This window comes from Lactuca sativa, chromosome 3, assembly GCF_002870075.4.
Source record: "Lactuca sativa cultivar Salinas chromosome 3, Lsat_Salinas_v11, whole genome shotgun sequence".
Taxonomy (NCBI): Eukaryota; Viridiplantae; Streptophyta; class Magnoliopsida; order Asterales; family Asteraceae; genus Lactuca; species Lactuca sativa.
In genome coordinates, this window is record NC_056625.2 from 234,901,506 (window position 1) to 234,916,917 (window position 15,412).

The following is a 15,412-nucleotide window of genomic DNA, read 5'->3' on the forward strand; positions in this document are numbered from 1 at the left end:
GTGACTCTAGGTGACCCTTTTTCTTTTGATCATTGGAGGGACTGACCTTAAAGTCTTGATCTCTTTTGACTTCAGAACCGAACCTCTGCTTTCGGTTGGAGTTGTTCTTGGAACCGAACCTTTGGTTTCGGTTGAAGTCTTTTTCAGAACCGAACCTTTGCCTTCGGTTGGTATTTTCTTGTGAACCGAACCTTGGCTTTCGGTTGTTAGAACATTCAGGCTTTCTTACAGAACTGTTTTCATACTTCAGATTCTTGTCTTGGTGTGAGTAGTATGCATTCTGAGAGTGCCAGAATTGTTTCATTTCAGAAAGGTTTTTCCTGTATCTTTGGTTCCTTTCTATCTTCTTATTCCTCATTTGCTTAGGTTGATGATGAACGTTCGCTTTCGTTTTCATTGTCTCCTTGGCTGGTTTCTTTTGAACTTCAGGAGTTTTACTTTGAGCCGAGGGATCAGAGGGAGTATTTGAAGAAGATCCAGTTTGCACTGAGGGAGTAGAAGGAATATCTGAGGAAGTTCCATTTTGAGCTGAGGGAATGGAGGGAATGTTTTCTTTTGCCGAACGATCATCCTCCTGAAGAATATCTTTCGTACCACTGGTACTTGGCTCATTGAAATTATCCGGCTTGTTCAATGGTTCAGGGATGTATCTTCCTTTGCTCATCCAGGAGGTTCTTTCAGACAAGCCAACGGTTTCGTTTGCATTGTCAATAGGAGCTTCCCAGAAGTACTCATCACAACCATCAACATTGTCTTCATTAACAATAGCCATGAGTTCAGCTGTTTGATGTTCGGTTACTCCAGTCACCTTGTATACTTGATTCGGAGTGGTCCTGACCTTTTGATACACAACTGCTTTTTCTACTAATTTCGGGGACTTTTGTTGGGACAATTGAGCGAACTCCACAGAATTTTCAGAAATTAGATTTTTGTGGTTTTCAGTTTCGCTTTTAACAAATTCTGAGCAGTCAACCGTGTCCTCTACAGAAATTTCACTCATGTTTTCATCCTCGTTAAGCTCAGATGAATTTTCAACATCGATTTTGTTTTCTGAGCTTACGTTGGCGTTTAAAGAGTCAAATTTTTGCATGGTTTCGGTTCTCAGTTTAAGTCTGTCATTTTCGTCCAAAAGATTTTTGAGCATGTCCTTGTGGTCTTTGGATTTAATGAAGGACTCAATTTTGTCCAGTCCATACATGTAGGTTGGATTGACATCATCAGACGATATCACACTCTCACAATTGTAGGCTTCGGCATCGATTTCATCCTCCTTAAACTCTAGGAAGGGCAAAATCATGCGATGGATCTTTTGGCCTATCTCACAATCCAAGTGAAGTTGAGTAATATTGGAATATAAACGTTTAGCAATTAAACAAAAAACATTTCGTTGTTTTAACAATTTTAAATTGTCTCTCTGCAAATAAATGTTCTCATCTTTAACTTTAACTAATTCCGACTCTTTTAACTCAATCCACATTCGCCGCTCCTCACTCTTCGATGCCACCTTGCTTAATTGATCAGTCAGGTTAGAATTGGTGACTCGAGTTTGAGTTAAGCTACTATCTAAATGAGAAATTCTTGTATTAACATTTTTTAGTTCTTTCTCATATGAGGATGGTGGTACTTTAGATGAAATAAAAACAGATTGTACCTTCTTTATTAGTTCATCGAGCTCATTGAACTGCTGGCTGAGTGGTTTGGCCGTAAAGCACATATCCTCTTGTACCTTCGGTCCATCGCTTCCTCCATCGGTATTGTATCCCCTCATTTGAGATACGTCAGTCACCATGAATCATTTTCCACTACTGCTTTCCTCCTTAGCCACATAAGCCTTTCCATGGGTAGGCTTCCTCACTTCTTCGTCTTCTGAGTCAGTAGACCAAACTTCTGTGCTACTGAACTCATCGTCATTAACCGAACCCTGCGCAATAAGAGCATTGATAGAAGGGTTAGCAGTAGACTTCTTCTTTCTCAACTCATCCAGTCTCTTCTGCAGTATGGCTTCCTCATCATTTCCATCGTCCTTTTCAGCCATCTTCTTAAGAACACAATCCTTAGCATAGTGGTTTTTGCCACCACAATAGAAACAGCTTACTCCGGAGTCGCCATCTGCCTTCGGTTCCTTCTTGGGCTCCTCAGCCTTCGGTTCATTGTTCACCTTTTTAGAGCTGTAACTCCCCTGCCAGTTTCAGTTTTTGTTGCTGGGGAATCTCTTCTTTATGAACCTCTTAGGATTGGATACCATCATGGCATAATCCTCAGACGTGAGGTCATATTCCTCCAAGTTGAGCTCTTCATCCTCCATCACAGCTTTACTTTTAGATAGGAGGGCCAACGAACCAAGACTAGAAAGAACGTTCTTCTCTTGCACCACAATCTTCTCTTGGGACTTCAGAATACCCACCAGTTTCGCCAATGAATATGATTTAAACTGCTCATGGGCTTTTACTGTGGAAACCACTGCTCTCCATTCAGACCTCAGTCCGTTCAAGAAAGTGACCTTCTGTTCGATAAGCTTCCTTTCAATGTCGTGTTTGATCATCTTACTGAGGAGATGATTGAAGCGATCAAACGTCTGGGTCACCGTTTCTTCGGCCCCTTGCCTGAATTCTCTAAACTAAGATAGAAGCAAGGTTTGGATTGAATGTTCAAGATCTTCGTCTGTGGAATACAGTTCGCGAAGTCTATCCCATACTTCCTTCGCCGTAGTGCATGAGCTGACCAGTCTGAATGTGTCGGACTGAAGGGCGAATCTGATCAACCTTAGCGCCTTAATATTGCACTGGAATTTGTCTTTTTCATCTTGTGCAATATCCGTCACGTCCTTAAGCAGATCGTTGTACTCTTTTTGTGTCTTAATGATTCTGGATGTTGCAGAATGAGAAAACGGTCCATTGATGATGGCTTCCCATATGAGGTAACCATTATCCTCCGATCCAATCACGTAGTCTTCAAAATGATGCGCCCATACTTCATAGTCATGGGTGTATAAGATTGGAATCTTTGTCGTCGAACCGATGCTATTGGAAATATTAATAGGGTTTGATTGCGTTGCGTCCATTATGATCATAAAAACCTTTTCAAAGATCAGACTTGTAATAAAGCAGATTAGGGCAAAACAATAAATATCAAGATACGTCAATTAAGATGACGGCTCAATAAATATCGATGATTGCGGAAAAACCCTAATGGAAATCTTTTTCACAGAAAAGATGTGTATCGATTACACAGCCTCCTGCTCTGATACCAATTGATGGGATTAAACCCTTTAATCTATGAAGATCGATTAGATCTTGAACAAGTATATGAATATAAAAACAGTAAGAACGCAATAAAAAGAACAAGACAAGATTGAATCAAACGAGTCGAATGATTAAAACATAATCCTCAGAAGAGCTCGATTAAGAATATCAACTGTAGAGGATTGAAAGGTTACAAAAATGATTAAGAAACCTGCTGTACTCTAGATGAATCGCTATTCGTAAATCTCTATAATCGTAAACCTGTATCTCGTTCTTGTTAACCTAATATGCATGCAAGCATTAACTTATATACAATACATAAAAGGCTCTCGGTTGGACAGGCCCAAACCGGAGTGTACAAGGCTAAACTATCGAGCCCAAAAGACGCAACAACAAAATAAAACTCCAGCCCAACAGATATTATCCTCCTTATGATTATTTCACTTCCTCCTACCCAAAATCATAGAATACTTACACAAACATCATCACATTCATGTTAGATCTTCGAATCTTCAAAGCATCTTCTAAGTGTTCTTGAGTTGAACACCTCTTTTCTTCAACATCCATCCACTAAGAACAAACAAGGTGAGTTCATACCCCTATCTTTTCATGTTTTTCCTTAGGTTTTAAGGGGGGTGGGGGGGGTGGGGGGAATACAAGTTAAAACACCAAGAACATAACTAAACTCATACAACAGCTTTCATCAGAAAAGTTTAACTCCATTCACAGACTGTTTTGGTCAACTTAAACATTTTAGTTTTCAAAATTGTACTAGATGCAAATAGATCAGGTTTATACCTTTAAAATGACTACTTGTACATGTCCATACGATTTTGCTACAATTTATGTTGATTTTTACAAAACTGCCTATCACTGTAGCTACGAATTCGGACTAGTCTGTGAATATGGAAATTTTCACACAATTTAGAGACATCAAAAAATCATAATAAAATTTATGAACAAACTAGATCCATTTTCTAAACTCTCAGAGTTTACGGATTCAGTTTTTGGCTTCGTATGATTTTTCTGTGATTTTTCCAAAACAGTGCAGAAATGTTAAAAACAAGTAAACAGCTTACAACTTTCATGACACTTTGGAACATGTTGAGCAGAATGTTAATCTTTGATGATTTCATATTTTACCTATGTTTGCCATTGTGGTATAATTGTATAATAGAAAATTACCCACTGATTTGTAAGAGTCCTTTGTCATTACAAATAATACAAGATAAGGCATGATAAACATAGTTATGTTTTTGCTATACATTCGACTCACATAAAATGGGTTCATTTGCATTACAAACATTTTGGATAAAATATAATACGTATAGTTTATGTTTCATATACATTACAAATAGTTCTGTTAAACTACAATAGGTATAGTTTATGTTTCAATTACATTTCAAACTCATTACCAAAGGTTTTCAGTCATACAAACGGGGTGCGAACATAAAGTACCGAGTTTATACAAAAAGATGTTTTCAGTTCAGTTCACGTAAATACGTTAATGAATAAATTTGTGAGACATTCGCTTCGCGTTACATTCAAAGTAACGGAATCAAAAGTCCTGTGAATTGAAACCAGAGTCTCTTGTAGGGAGAACGTGATAGTTGTGTATATATCTATATTGGGCCTGATAAACCCACACCTGAGTTGCATGCAACAGCTAGACCGGCAGGTCTGGGGTGACAAGTGTCATTTAACTGGCGACGCCTGAAGAACGTCGTATTACGAGGCCGACTGGGTCATAGTATGGTTATAATAACTCACATGGGGTATTAACAAAACATAAGATTTACAGTTTTTTACTTTTAAGTTTAACGAGTTTAGGTCAATTTAAACTTGCATAAAATTACTTTAAGTATGGAAAAATACTTGTACATTTCGGTCTTAAATTTTAAGACTACAATGCATTTTCTAAGGGAAATATTGGATTTTTCTTGAATAAACATCACTTTTACAAAGAAAAGGATTTTAGCATCACATTCAAAAGCTTATGAACTCACCAACTTAAGTGTTGACACTTTTTTAAAACTACTTGCATTCTCAGGGAATAAATAAAACAGGTAATCGGCCGCTCTTGAGAATGGAACGCTAAGGCGTCAAACGTTCATTTCTTTTTGTCAACATAATGTAATTGATTTGGAAACATGTAAACATATACTATGATGTAACTTTTTCAATTATATTTATGTTGGTTGTCTATACTTTGAGCACTATTGTAATTGTTGTTATGATACTACACATGAAGTCCTCCACCCCCGAATGTTTCCACCATCCTTGGTTTAGGGGTGTCACAGACCATGTGGAGAGCCCATGGCTTTCCTACTATGTTGTAGTGTTTCTTGTAGATTCAGTATTTATATGTTTGTTATGCATGTATATATGGTATACTAGTGATCATGTGGTATGCTAATTGTCTTTGTGATATTTGCATGGAAGACCATGGGAGAGCCCATGACACCTGGATGTAAGACCATGTGGAGAGCCCATGGCTTTCCTATTAAAGACCATGGGAGAGCCCATGATACTTAGGTGTAAGACCATGTAAGGAGCCCATGGCACCCTGGAGTAAGACCCTGGGGACGAGCCCACGACATCCGTATATATTTATAGGCATGACTTATGTGATTGATATGGTTTTTGTACCTGTTATAGCTAGTATGGATTATGTGGTTATGTAGATTGTGTGGGGTATGCTCTGGGGACTCACTAAGCTTCGTACTTACATTTTTGTTTATTGGTTTCAGGTATCATTGATTTGGAAAAGAAGGGCTCTGATTGATCGCGGTGCACACACCCATGTTTTCCGCATTGAAAGATTTTGGGATGAACTCTAATAAATGTTTAGACTAACGATGTTTTGGATGTTTGTGATAAATGATATCTATGTTTTGAATATATTCAAAATGAAATTTTTACCCTCGATTTTTGGATCGTTACATAGAAACTCATACTTTAAAACACTCCTATATTTTACTATCATGAATAGAAGTATCAAGAAGAAGAAAGCTAATTGCCCATGGTTTAAAAGGCGATTAGTGTTGGTATACCTAACAAGAAAAGGACTAAGAAATCAAAATTGCCCAAATGTATATTTGAAGTGAAAGGACTGGAACATGAAGAAGTTAAATTTGATCATAGATCACGAGCCCGTGCTACTTTCCACTGGATCAAAAGATAACTAGCTCTTCCATGTTTGGTATTCAATCAAATATATGCATTTATAATGACATCAAAACATTACTTCTAAACATTAAGTATTTTACTAAGGATTATGAATGTAACACCGGATTCCTGGTATGCCTTTTATTCATTTATTTTGTGTTTTCTCTTGGACTCGACGAGTTGAGGCCCAACTCATTGAGTAGAGTCCTGACCCGCGGACAGTTTAAGTAACCTACTCGAGGAGTCGGGGGACTGACTCGTCGAGTAGGTGGTGGTTGAGTGAAACCATAAATCTGAGGGTTTGTACCCTATTTAAACACCTTATCTCATCCTCCATCGCCCTTATCACTCCCAGAAAGTTGTGTAACGAAACCCTAGCCATTTTTGGGTGTTCTAAGGCCATTTTGGTGCATTTGGTGGTTTTTGTGAAGCTTGAAGAAGAAAAAGAAGCTTGAGAGTTCGAGTTGGGGCTTAGAGATTCAGAGATCTAGTTCCATTTTCAGCACAATCATGGTAGAATGCCCCTGTCTTGGTCCTTCTATGTGTTTATTCATCTTTAGACTTGGGTTTTGGTCACATTTAGGCCTTTCCAAGCCATTTTCGGATTTGTGGAGTGTTATATGGGGTCTTAACTCCAGATCTGAGTCATTGGAAGGGTCTCATGGCATAAAGGTGCCCAATTTATGGCCATGAGAGCCCCATGCATCTTATAGAGCACTTTTTATGGCTTTTTGAGCCAAAACCCCCATGCATGTACACCAAGTTTGGAGCTTTACGTATGAATTGGACATTAGGGGGTCAAATCTATGGTTTTGTGGTATTAAGGCCCATTTAAATCGACTATATAGTGTTGGTCATGGATGGATTCGACGAGTTGTTCTTGGGACTCGGCGAGTCGCAGTGTAATGAACACTAAATCCTTTCTATGGATGGACCAGTTGTTAGGGAGGAAAGTCCCTTAGATGTTTAGACACAAAAAGGGACCTGGGAATCATGGGACTCGATGAGTGTATGAACAGGCTCGGCGAGTCCAAGGCAATCTCCCAACCTTTGAAGATGGACTCGATGAGTTTTTCATACAACTCGGCGAGTCGTAGACTGGACACATTCTTATAAGGGAGATCAACTCCTCGAGTTCAAGGAGGAACTCAGCGAGTCAAATGAAGATGGTCTCGATGATTTGAATGAAGGAGAATCCATCGAGTTTTTGCTAGACTCGACGAGTGGAGTTAGGGCTGTATCGGGTTAGTGGAGTATGGACTCAGTGAGTTGGTGGACCAACTCGGCAAGTCAGGTCAACTGGGTGTTGACTTTGACTGGTTATGGTATTGACCATGGTTAGGGTTGTATGTTCAATTTGATGACTTGAGGATTGTCGTGTAAGGATTGAGGAGTCGAGGAGAGCCGACCTTCACGTCGAGGACAATTCAAATGCTACACGACCTCAAGGTGAGTTACCTTCCAGTAGGAGTAGGTCTAAGGCACCAAGGACGACCCACTAGTAATTGTTAGTTGGGATGATTATCTTTGTGATTATCGTCTAGTCTGTTATTTTTGGATATGCGAGTATGCTAGATTGCTGGGTATGTGAGTATGCTAGTTTGCTAGTTGCTATGTTATGTGAAATAGTATCAGTAGAATGGGACTAGTCCCCGATTCGGTCACTAGGACCAATGGGTAGGTTGGACACCCCATATATGTCTGACAGTATGATTATGATATGATATTATGTGTTAGTAGTAGGGGTGAAATAGTCCCCATGTCCGGTTGAGATAGATCGAAGGGTAGGTCAGCACCCTAGAATAGCTTGACATGGGTAGGTCAGCACCCCAGAATGGATTGACATGGTTAGGTCAGCACCCCAGAATGGCTTGACATGGGTAGGTCAGCACTCTAGAATAGTTCGACATGGGTAGGTCAGCACCCCAGAATGGCTTGACATGGGTAGGACGGGCGCCCCAGAACTGCCCGGTGGTATGTATGCTATGTGATTGTATGGTATGTGGTATGATGGGGGAACTGACTAAGCTTTGTGCTTACAGTTTCAGTTTTGGTTTCAGGTACCTCTTCGTCCACGGGGAAGGAGTCGGCGATGTAGCAACGCATCACACATGCACACTTATGATTTCCGCGTAGAGTTTTCTGGGATTGTACTCTGATATTTTGTTATTTCAGATGATATGGTTTTGAGACATGATACTATGGTTTTATGTATTGACATGATTTTGGCAACATTTTGATGAACCATTTTATGTAATAACTTAATTAAAACAAAAATTTTGGCCTCAAATTTTGGGATGTTACAATGAATTGACATTTGCAAGAATGTGTAGTTGCTAAAATGAAGTAAGAAGACTGAAACATGGAGAAGATAACTTACATTCATTGGATCAAAGGACAATTCTCTTCAAATGTTTAGTCTATGGTATTATAATTGAAATATTTTATACTACGATTCATGAGATAGTTCTGACTTATTTAAATATGGAGTATTCTAACATGTTAAAAGAAAGTCATGAAATCTATGAAGCTAGTATAGCAGCAATAGTTCAAAATTGATTTAAATATTTAAATAAGGTGTATTATTGTGAAAATATGTTCATGTTAGTTCAATAAGTACTTATTCAAATACATCCAAAGGTTTGGGTGGAATGTATTTGTGGAATCATAGTCTCGGATACATAAATGAGAAATGCATTACCAAGTATCCAGTTGGATCAGATTTTGGATATCATTTTACCTCGAGTCTATGATAAATGCAAATCTTGTTTATCAAGATAGATGATGCATGTGTCACTGGGTGATGTGAGTATCTGTTGGAATTAGTTCACACTAATAGACCGTTCGGATTAACCATGATACATGGTGAGACTAAAATTATATGATTGTGAGTCTGGAACCTTTCAGGTGTTTAGAACTCTCATAAAGCGAAGTTAAGAATCAATTGGAAATATGATGAGACACCCATAGTGAGAATCTCATCCAAACTTTATTGATCATCTAAGTAATTATGAAAGAGTTTCAGGACCTTTCTCCACCCAAAACACTGCCACTAGGAAGTGTTAGTTGGATAGAGAAACAAATTGTTCATTGATTTTATACTAGATGAGTCGCATTATGCATACTAACAATTCATGGATTGTACCATGAATAGTGTTACAAGAAGTCCTTTGGTCTTGTACCAACTAAATAGGTTCATGAAACACTCTATGGTATGTGAAATGGTATTTAGTCCTCACTACCACATATATAAGTCTACGATTATGAGCCTTACGCTCATTGTGAAGCGCTCGACAATCTAGGACTTTGATTAGAGATGTGTTATCTTGTTGGAGAACCCATCAAGCGTTTTGGATAATTGTTTAACAATCTTTATGAGAACAAAGTGTATGTTGCTCGAAGGGCAGTCTTCCAAGAGAGGGAGCTAATTTCCAAAAGGGCTAATGGGAGCCACATTGCTCTTGATAAGATTCGAGAGTCAACCAATGAAGGGCCTAAAGTTGGACATGGCATTTAATTTGGAATTGAAAGAGATATTAAGGAAACTAACATATTTCCACTTTTTCCTTATAGATCTTATAGATGACATCATATACTAGTGATATAATAGTTTATATTACTAAGGCATGTGAGTCACTGGTAAATAACAATCAGAGTGTACCAACTATTGAAAGCTATGGTAGGCCCTAAAGACTACAACTTGGAAGGAGGACATGGGGAGCGAGATTCAGTCTATGTATGTGAAAACTTGGTAGATCAAGTGCCTGAGCTTAACCCCTAGGTGCAAGTGGATCTTCAAGTAAAGACAATCATGGATATGAACACATAATCATATGAAGATAGGTTATGAAGGATGTGTAAGCTTAACACGTTCATTTATGGACCAAAATAAGCATCTCGCAAGATGGATCATTATTTCAATGAGAAAGTTCAAAGAGTTTGAATTTTGAGAAATAAAGATAAGCCATATATATGTTACATCTAGTGGGAGTAATTGGAATCTTTGTTTCAATGAGAAAGTTCAAGGAGTTTGAATTTCTAGAAACATAGATAAGCCATATATATGTCAGTGCTAGTGGGAGCATGATAGTCACCCTTGTATTGTACATAGACAATGTATGATTCATAGGAAACTATATTCTAACTTAGCATGTGTAAAAGCTTGGATTGGTATGGGAATTTTTCACTATGATATACATGTCGGATACCACACACGTACATAATAAGGATCTATGGAGATATATCTAACTGATTTGTTGGATTGGGCCAAAGTACATGATATGTTGATGAAAGTTGACATGCAGAACTTGGAAAGGTTCATGCTTAATATGGCATGACATTGAGCGATCCTAATGTCCTAATTCTACTAGAGGTTATGAGTCGTGTCTCACATACTTCTGTTATGGGATCGATCATATATGCCATGACATGTACCATATCTGATGACTCGTATGCCTTGTGCATGACAAGTTGGATTAGATCAATTTTGTGAGAATTAACAAATCAAGATCAAGAACATTCTTAAGTATCCTTATAGGACAGAAGAGATGATCTTGATAGTATAGAAGAGATACTTATAAGAGTTACATTGATGCTAAGTTCCATACTGATAAAGGCAATTACATTCGCAGTCGGAATTCATGCTTTTATGGAATGGTGATATATTAGCTTGGAAGAGTACCATATAATACACCATAGTGGATCTAACATACTTAGAGTATATTGATTTGGGATCCATACTCCTGGTAAGTTCACCCATAAAGTCATAAGAACCTTCATAAGGACCATCAATGATTGAATCTCAACAAAGATGTCACTAATTAATCAGTGACATCTTTGTTAAAATTCAATCATTGATGGTCCTTATGAAGGTTCTTACGACTTTATGGGTGAACTTACCTCGAGTATGGATCCCAAATTATACAAGCTCACAAGAAACATACTCAGTAAGTACTAACACATTTGATAGTGGATCAAATGAAAAGACATCATAGTCAATGTCATATTGAAAGACAATCTTGTCGATCCATTCCATAAGCCAATGTCATTGACCAAGTCTAACAGTTAGACAAAGTCAAGAGGCATTAGATTTGCAAATGAATTGGCTTGAACACTTTTAGTTTGGTTTGTTTTAAACATGAGAACTTAAAGCAATATAAGTGTTAATTCAATTTGGCGATTTTTGAGTGTAGATCTTAATATATGATGGAAATCAGTCATTTCAATTAGCTTATTACTGTGTTCTCCTTTTGCATGTTTGGAACCCACTTCATGAGTATCAATTTACTCAAACGTCCATGGTCGGTCATATTCTTGGAAGTAAGTAGTGATTCAAGATTGTCATGAGTATTAGTGGATTGTCCATAATGATTGGACATATCATAGAGATTGTGCTAACACTCATGAGTGCTTAATAGAGATTTAAGTATTGGACCAACCTGCGCTTACAGATTACTTCATGGATCTAGTCATGAGTAATTCTAAGACGATAATATCTTTTATTCTTTAAACCTAGATACATGTGGGGTTTTGCTCTATGATTCTGTTATGCATTGGTCTCCAACGCTACCCGTAACTGGTAGTTATAAAGGGTATATTCATGTATGACATGATGAAATAGACAAACACTATGTAGTCGAAGTTTATTCGTTCCTTTTGCCTTAACAAGAGAAGCGATATCTATGGGCCCCTCGATCATTTGGTGTTAACATCTAAAGTGCTTGGCCGAGCCCTGACTAGAATTGATGTGTTCAATTTAGTAGTCAGATGCAATCATTACAAATCTATATCGGGAAACATAATCTTGAATTCTTGAGATTGACCATAATCCATGTCTCAAAATCATACATATATCATATAACGAAAGGATATTTGATCACTTATCTAAGGGATGAATCTTGATTGGATCAAGAGTTCGGTAGTAGCATTGGATGGCTAACTCTCTATTGATTATTGGAGAAATATTGGTTCTCGTAAAGTTGATGATTTGTCCAAGTGGGAGACTGTTGGAATAGAGTTAAAGGTCATTAACTATTGGTAATACTTCTAATAATAACAGAGTCCTTTTGGGTTTCTCTCAAGACCCAAATTGAGTAGAATAAATATAGGGACAAATTGGTTTGTTAATTATTATGGTTAACAATCAATCAGTAACTAATTGGAAATATATTTTTGAAATATATTTTGGGAATTAATTAACAATCTAATTAACTAAAGGGTTGAAAGTTCAATAATCGATAGTTGGTTAATCAAGAATGTTCTAAAACCCTTATGGGATTATGGTTGGATGAAAATCACTCCATCCAACATGGAAAAGGAGTGAGATTTTGTGGTTATGCCTCCATCCCACATGGGAAGGAGTAAAAAACCTAAGGAGGCATCCAAGGCTATAAATAGGGCCTTAGGAATTTCATTCCTCCTTGCACCTAGGCTTGAAGTTTCGCCAACCCTTCTTCTTTCCCCTCTTATGGATGATTTCTAACCCGTTTGGTTTTTGGAAATTGACCCTTCTCCTAGTTATTTTTATTCCACTCTTTGGTGTCATTGGGTGTCATACCATTAGAGGGATTCTGGTTTGGGTCCTCTCATCCAAGCAACTTCATGGAGAATCAAGATCTCAAACATAGAGATCACAGGCTATATAAGACGTATGTTTTCTTCTTTGTTTTATATTTTCTAGGGTTGATGTAAATAGCATGAAGCCATAGATCCATAGGATGCATGTACACTTAGGTATATCGTAGTTTCGGTTCTTCCGCTGCCTAGTTTAGAGTGTATTTGATGCACAGAAAACCCAAAAAAAGTTAACATATATAACAACAACATGTAAGTTTCAACTCAATAGGTATGTGCCAACCCCATGTCCTCAATGATTCCAATATATTATATTTGGGTCCTCAACGAGCCTGAGTCAGAAGCGGCTCAAATACAACGCATACGGGTCCTCTATGACCTTGGGTCATCAACAACTCAAGTAAAACATAATAACATTAAAAAATAGACAAGTTTCTATCAGTATAACTAGACGTGTAGTCCAACCAAAACAACAATGACATAAGTAATATAGTGAGAAAACTCACTTAAGCTAAATGGCAGAAGCTCAACAACAACCACAACACCAGAACGGATCATACAAGCTACCTAATACCAAACCGAGACCAATCCTTAGCCAAATACTTGATTCTACCCAAGTTTGACCATAAGTCAAATTGGTTAAAAAGTCAATGGTCAACCAATATTGACCATCGTGTCATGGCCAAACACCTTGATCATGTCATGGTCACAAATGGAGAAAACAGTAAGGTATTCTCGCTAACAAGCACAAATCTAAAACCCAAAAATTGCATTACAACCGTTGGACAACTTTGTCGTGGTTGCCCTGCTCCAACAACTCTGGGATGACTTAATCCATTAAATCCAAGTTTGAAGCTTTTAGATCTGATTCCTTATAATGTATGAATGGATAAATTTTCCAACATTATGCATTAAGAAGCCCTAAACAAGAAAGATCTAAAGCCCTAGATCATAATATGTCCAAAACTCACTTTTCTTCATGTATGGAGTAAAAAGGGCTCTTGCATGCACTCTGTACTCCACTAAATGACCAGAAATATGAAACATCTTGTATGCTCAAGAGTCATCTTAAAATGATATTGCTAATTAATATATGATGCTAAATTGTCACACTAACAACAACTTGATACAATAGATTATTTATTAGAAATTAATTTTAACAAATATTTATAAACTCTTATAATTATTGGGAAATTATATTTTTCATGGAAATAACAATTTTCAATGGCAAGTAACATTACATATTTCATATGGTACGAATTAATAAGTCATGCACAATATTTTGGACTAGATAAATATTTTTTCTTTTACCAAAAAGTTAAAGTTTATAATTTATAAAATTATTTATAAAATATAAAGCACATGCTTTCTTTTTCTTCTTTAAATTGAGAATGGAGAGGAAAGAGAGAGCATGGCTTTTTTGTTTGTTCAATCAAAAGTATTAGGCATGGCTTCCATGCATAGGAAACATGTTGGTCTAGTGTCATAAGTGCTTAATGGGTTAAGGACTCTTAGACATTGTTTCTACTTTAACTAGACTTGAGGCTTTCACTTTGGGATACTCTTCGAGACAAAAATTGTAACTCTCTATCTCCCTCTCTCATTCCTCTCTTTCTTTGAATGTTAGAGCTGAGGTTGCTTGCATTTTTCTCTTTTGTAAGCAATACTTGGTTTTTTGCTTTCAAGATTAAGAGTTCGTCATAAACACTAGCATCTTTACATCAAGTTGATTGCTTGGTGGTGTCTCAAAGGTTCCACATTCTTGATCAAATTCAAGCCTCCCCTTGAGGGCCCAAAGAATAACGAAGATTGTTATTTCTTAATCTCTTCTACGGTTGGTGTTTTTCTTTCCATTTCTTGAAGGATGATCCTTGGTGGGTAATAAACTAGTTATGTTATTTTCGAAAATCAATTCTTCCGTTTGCCAAAAATTTCAAGTTTATGAAACTATTTTTGAAATAAATCCAACAAACTAAATATAAACATCAATCAAAACCTTTAGAGTTCTCCAAACTCAATGGAACAAGCCTCAAAGGGAGCAAAACTCATTAAAATGAGCAATAACATCAAATACTCAAAGATCAAATGAAGAAACACAATAAAACTTGAAACTTTATGACTTATAAAAGTCCATAGGTGGAATGAGGGTTGATCTCTTTAGTTGAAATGCTTCAAAACCAATTCTTCCAAGAACACAAAACTCTAAATCCATAAAATCACAAGAACGTGGATGAGAGGAGAGAGAGGAGAATCTCAATATATGATAAAGGCTCCAAAATGACCAAAAACACGAAGGTAGAGCCTTTAAATATGGTGTAATCCTAATTTTATGGGCTTAGGATGTAAAACTCACTATGTCGTGGTAACCTTCTTACAACATCGGGGTGACATATTTCTCAGATTCCATTCCAACTTCAAACAATCATAGC